At 31.6% G+C, this 6,846-nt stretch overlaps 1 long non-coding RNA gene across 1 annotated transcript; it reads left to right on the top strand.

The window, feature by feature from the left end:
- Window positions 1-980: 980 nt before the first annotated feature.
- Window positions 981-3,952, top strand: LOC132737415 (uncharacterized). Its single transcript, XR_009626734.1, has 3 exons — window positions 981-1,513; window positions 2,565-2,683; window positions 3,666-3,952. It is a non-coding gene; the product is annotated as an uncharacterized LOC132737415 (long non-coding RNA).
- Window positions 3,953-6,846: the final 2,894 nt, after the last annotated feature.

Here is a 6,846-nt window from a genome sequence, read left to right as displayed (position 1 = left end):
TTATGAAAAAGAAATGAACAGTCACTATTGTACTAATTGTAGAATAGTACCCACAATGCAAAATAAAGATGCCCAGGTACAGAAAGAGAACTTAAGAGACCTGTTAAAATATTGTATATACTATGATAATTTTACATCTTTAAATATACAAATTTTCGATGGCTCGGCGCAATACTGGTCTATCTGCTATTTTTGAAAATGTTCAGGAGAGACAAAAAACTGATTTTATTCAAAAATACTAATATTAGAAAACATTTTTTGCTATGTTAACATTAATTATAATAAGAAATAATGCCATTTATATAATTTTTTATTAAAATGTTAGAAATTGTGTATTTTAGAGTTAGACCTTTATTGCGCTGAAATTCTGAGCGAAATACAAGACTAACTTGAGTTAGACTCAAATTCCCTCTTGCAATTTGGTAAAAGTGGTACAAATAGTTGAGTTAGACCTGTTGTACATTAAATATTTTGAAATAAATGAATTTTAAATTTTGAACAAAATTGTTTTATTAATTAAAACATTGTTTAATATATTCTGCAAGTCTGTAGAAGAACTTTACAAAGACTAAATCCTTAAATATTTTTCTATTAATATATCAAGGAGCTGACTTTAGATGAAAGTACACTTCTTTCTTCTTTTTCAATTTGTTTGAGATTCAGATTTACTTAAGATCTTTTGCAGATTATCTGTGCAATAAATTTGAATTTTAAACAAAATGCAAACAGTTTTGATTGATATAGTGTTATGAACAGTAGTCATGAACAATGATGACTAACGATCCAGGTATATATTATGATATCATCAAAGTTTGAAAACAGGGAATGTACATTTGTATAACTCACATTTGTACAAAGAAGACACATTTTATTTTCTCAATGCACACCATTACCACCATTGGTGCTTAAATGCTGTGATTCCGATATTACTGTTATGGTCTCAACCCGGTACGGAATTAGAGCCAGCCCATTGTAGTCTAGAAAGTAGTTCTTTAAAATTATGAAATGGCCCAATTTAAGTCATCTCTAGTTAGATTGTTCATAATTAAAGTGTATTTATTGCATGTGTGTAGTTTTTGTGTGTTATATGATGACTTTAAAAGTTGTTTTTTGTGTATTCTCCAGGAACTCATTTGTTGGTGGAAGGATTAAAGATGTACTACCCACCAGCTGTCAGGAGTTTTTAAAGTGGTGAATTTAAACAGTGTAACAACAGAATGAAGATTTCTGAAAAAAGTAGATGGCTAACCTATTATATTTTGGGCATCATTTGACTTAGATAGTGTTAATGTTTAAAGTTGAAGACAGTATATAATTCATCAAGAACATTGGAATCCAGAATTAAACCTCAAATTTGACTGATTTACTATAGAACTAATAGTACGAAAATTCACCGGGCCGAGTCCAAGATAAGAAATGTCAAAAATGGGAACTGGTTGATGGATATGGATGAAACTTTGCATCAGTGTTGTGTTTATGAATAGAAGTCAGGAAAATAAAGGATTACTGACAGGTTTGAAAAATTTAGATTTTATTTAAAATTTTAAAATTTGACATTTTAAATTGGGACATATGTTGTTGTTGTTATCTCCCCTTCAAATGTAGATGTCTGCTACTGTGTCAGTAAGCAGGGAGAAGGCTACAGAGCTTTTGCATGAAAGATTAACCACATTTTATTGAATTAAAACTGTAAAAATAAATTTAGAATTAAAAAATGAAATGTAAATTTTGTAAAAAGCAGTTAATAAATTGATAAATTTTATTTTTGCACCCTGTGTTTAGCAATATGCTATAAATCTAGCTTATTTTTTACAAGATTTATATAGAAAATGATAATTTTTAGAGAAATGCATCTTAAATTATGGATAAATTATGCATTGAAGGAATTGGGGAGTGTGTGGTTTCAGATTGGTTACATTGGTAAAAAAAGTGATCAGCAAGCTCATTCCAGAGATCTCTAAGGGGCCCAAGATTCACCGGCCATGGGATTCGAACAAGCACCATAGTAGCCTATTGCTCATATGGACCACACATTATATGTTTTGATGTTTCAGCAAAGGATTGATGCTGTAGTAATCAGTATGTAAATATTCACTATTGTCCTGTATTTAAATGAAGAAGAACTAACAATTGAACAGGACAAATGTGATTTATATTTTGGAAATATAGGCATTTTCAGTGTAGTGAAACTTGATGTTTTGCTGTGTTGCAGAATGTATTTGCTAGTAATATATACACATAAAAGATTTTCTAGTCATTAAACAGTGTATTTTATGGATAATTGGCTCATTTAGAATATCACAGTTGATATAATTGTTGTTGTTGTTGTTGTAGCTGCTACAGCAGTTAAATTAGGTTAGGTTTATAATGTCTAAACTGCTATTTTCATGCAGGCATGCATTTTTCAGAACACAATATTTATATAAACTCTCCTGTGTGAATTAGCAAATCTAGCCATTTATTTATTAAGACATTATTTTCTTTCTTTTTCAGATATTAGAATTACAGCATAAATGCCCCTTATAATTTTCTTAAGCATGTACTAGTGTTGCATATTTTTTCAGACCATGCAGTTGCCAAAGCCTGGGTTTGAGTATATGACCTTACCTTATCCTGGTAAAGATCTATGGAAGGACTCCTTCAGCTCTGTTTGGCAACAGCTTTGTCAGGACACATTGAGAAGGTAATAACTTATGTCTAGTTTGAAACCTCAGCTATTGGCGGTAGCGCCTCCCAATGCTCGGGCAATATTTGGTAGTTATTTTGATGTATTTCAGGAGAAAATTTCTCTAATTCTGACTATATTAAGACTTCTCAATGATTTAAAGTGGGGGACAGTATGTGTCATCTTTTTAAAGCCTTATTTGTGTGAGAGTTGGCTAATCTTACTTTGTCAGAAGACACAGCCCATGGTGATATGGTAACCTCTTTGCTAACCTTAAGATTACCTCTGTTTGTCTTTATTGATATCTTAAGCAAACAATGCAGGGTGTGTATGTTGGTTCTTTACTTTATTTACCATGGAATATAGGTAAAAATCATAATCAGTAAGTTTTATTACAATATTGAAGGAAAAAAATTGAAAAAAGCACATTTAATTGTGATTACTTGTATTTTAACCCAAAATTTCATGCTCTCATTTAAAGAAATTGAGTTTCTATTACAATTTTTAAGCAATAAGGTCTTATTCTTTCATAGAAGTAACTGTATGACATTAGCCGGTAACATTAAACTTTATTCAAAGAAAATCCATTTACAGAATCAAAAGATATGACAGAATTTGTAATATAAATTTTTGCGTAAAATTCTATTGGCCGAGCCTGACTTTTCGCATGAAGGTTCATATTTAAGAAATTGTACCTCATTAATGTAATTTGTTAGAGACATGTCAAACCTATATGACTGTATTTGTATAACACTTAATTACTAGGAAATGAGTATAAAGTTTGGCTTAAATTAAATTTTGGATTCATTTAGGTCTCAACCCGGTACGGAATTAGACCCAGCCCATTGTAGTCTAGAAAGTAGTTCTTTAAAATTATGAAATGGCCCAATTTAAGTCATCTCTAGTTAGATTGTTCATAATTAAAGTGTATTTATTGCATGTGTGTAGTTTTTGTGTGTTATATGATGACTTTAAAAGTTGTTTTTTGTGTATTCTCCAGGAACTCATTTGTTGGTGGAAGGATTAAAGATGTACTACCCACCAGCTGTCAGGAGTTTTTAAAGTGGTGAATTTAAACAGTGTAACAACAGAATGAAGATTTCTGAAAAAAGTAGATGGCTAACCTATTATATTTTGGGCATCATTTGACTTAGATAGTGTTAATGTTTAAAGTTGAAGACAGTATATAATTCATCAAGAACATTGGAATCCAGAATTAAACCTCAAATTTGACTGATTTACTATAGAACTAATAGTACGAAAATTCACCGGGCCGAGTCCTTATGCGCTAAATCTTAATGAATTTAATGTATGTGGTTCTCTATTCTGATTATATAATCATTTATAAATACTAAATACTTTCAAAAATGAAAACCGCTATTCGACCATGCTTTTATTACAACTTTTGTATTTACTTACTCAACTTTTTAAAATATATTTTGAAAGTGTAATGTGCAAATTGTACGACATGTTTTGCTGAAAACTGTGCATATCTTAAGAAAAGTGTTTCATTTTATAAATCAAAGTCATTTTACCTCTAAATTTTGACCAAATAACAAGAGGGTGTCAAATATATTTTAGAGTAGGGCAGCAAAACCCACTATCAGGGATTCATAGAACACAGTATTGTTAGCACATGATATAATTCAGAATCATTTTTGTAAAGTTAGATGTGCTTTAAACACTTGCAACCACTTACTCATTCAGATATGAAAAGGCGCACACCTGAAGCACCATGTGCACACCTTAGATTAGCAATAAACAATTAGAATGGCTGAAATGTTGAAATTTTCTCATTGACACTGATATCTAAAACATACGAGGGGTGTCCCAGAATTACGTGGACTTTTGCTGTAACTCAAAAACTACTGAAAAAAAAAAAAAAAAAATTAACATGAACAAAATGCAACTTTATTGCATTAGTACAGAAAATTTCAAAGTTGTCCGGCAACTGGATCAGTGTCTGTGGGCATGGTAATGAGACAAGGGGTAGCGGGTGCGGGGCAGTCCATTCCGACGCTACGACGTCTTCCGGTGGCGTCGCTAATTGTTAATAAATGCGTGGCGTCGAATGTCAGTTTTTCTCAACATAGTCGCCGCCTAACTCAATACACCTTTGGTGTCGATAAATCCACTGGTCGTACACCGCCCTGTATAATAATAATAAAGCATACTATTAACTTTTGTTACGATAATAGTGTTAAAGACGACGGTGATAATGCTGACGCCGTATTATTATTAATTATTATTTATCATTATTATTATTATTATTATTATTATTATTATTATTATTATTATTATTATTATTATTATTATTATTATTATTATTATTATTGTGGAGTTTATTTTGTACGCAAAGACAATGTGCGTTAACAAGGGAAATAACCTATCATGCGCACTGCTTACTTTAGCAGTTTGAGTTCACTTTCTTAAAAGCTGAAGCGGATAAATTGCGTATAAAATAATAAATTGTGATTAGCTAAATTTTTAAAAATCATTTTTTTTAAACACAAAATTATTGCTTACCCTTGAATAGTACTCAGCATTGACCTTGGTGTAACGCCTGTCCTGATCTATGACGTCCTTGACTTCCTTAATTAACGCCGCAGTCAACGTTGACTTTCTCCCACGACCCTTGTCGTCTTCAATGTCCTCTCGGCCTTCTCCAAAACGCTTATGCCACTTGAAAACGAGTGATCGACAAACAGGAGGTCTCACTTTTTCTCCAACATTTCCTGCGTCGTGTTGGCGTCTTCCCAAGATTAACAGAAAACTTGATGATAGTCCGATGTTCCGCGTAATCCGTGGACGTCATTTTTTTGTTAATTATCTAAGAGCAAGGGTTGTCAGTTGTCCGCTGGTAAACAATAACGGAAACAGCTATGTCGTCAATATTTCAAACGAACGTTCATATGACGTCACTGCATATGCTAACGACGTCGCGCCATTTTTTACGTATAAAAACGCAAGATATACGAAAGTAAAGACAACTTATTAATACAAAATATGGGACTGCCCCGCCCTGTGCATACTGCGTTACTATAGCGACGTAAAATATAGAGAAGCAACCTTAGAAATTTAAAAATAATGGACATGTTCATTAAGGATATGTTAAAGGTATTGTGTACAAATTTGCAAAGTTATAGCAAAAGTCCACGTAATTCTGGGACACCCCTCGTAAAGCAGTTATACCAATAGCAGTTGATAGTCATCATTACATTTTTAATTTCAATAAATTTGATAGGTAAAATTAATGGCTTTTAGATCTAAAATGAAACATTTTTATCAACTTATAGCTGTTTCTGCCACATAAGTCAAAGAGCTTTTGACAATGGCACTCTCGAAAATTCAATGGAGCTGTGTGACGTAAAAAAATTACCAGAATACAAGAACTGAAAATGTCATTATAATATATAAGTGTGCATATTTTGATATTTTCTGCACATATCACATCAGACAGAAAGATATTGTATCAATAATAATGTATAAGTATTGTGAAGAGTGTGATTTGCACATGTTGACACTCTGTTGTTATTGTATTGCTGGAGATGATAGTGTAAAGTTTGTATATAACTTTACTTGATTAAAGAGAGTGATACAGTAGTAGGTACATAATTAAAAAATAAAAACCCAAGAACGCCCTAAAAAAACACCTGAAATTGTTCATTGTGTTACAGGCTAAGTTTGATTTGGCAGTGAGACAATGTACAGTCTATCCCCTTACACCATCTTAAGCAGAACACATGATATTAATATGAACAAAGTGTAAAATTAAGAATTAGGAAATCTCAGCATATGATTAAACAAAGGTCAAACTAAAAAAAATAAAATTAGAGGGGATCAGAGGTTATGAATCCACTAGTGTAACACTTGTTATTTTCCATTTCAAATGTGTGCATGAGAAACATAAAGTATGTTTTTTACTAACTTGTACAAAAATGATAGTTCCAACTGCAATTTATGTTATCAAATAATACAGTATGAGTATGATGTAATGACTTCAAAGACAAAATAAATGTTAAATTGTGACACTAAATTATTATTTTTTTTTTTTCAAGATTTTTCGTTTACAGTTACTTGTACAATCATGATATACAATTGGCTAATATTTCGCGATTAATACAAAGCACTGATGGAGGCAAATAATTTGTAGTGTTTTCATGAATTCTCACATTCTTTAT

Source organism: Ruditapes philippinarum, unplaced genomic scaffold (genome assembly GCF_026571515.1).
Source record: "Ruditapes philippinarum isolate M1 unplaced genomic scaffold, ASM2657151v2 ctg4982_1_1_1_1, whole genome shotgun sequence".
Lineage (NCBI taxonomy): Eukaryota > Metazoa > Mollusca > Bivalvia > Venerida > Veneridae > Ruditapes > Ruditapes philippinarum.
This window is presented reverse-complemented; position numbering and strand designations above follow the sequence as displayed.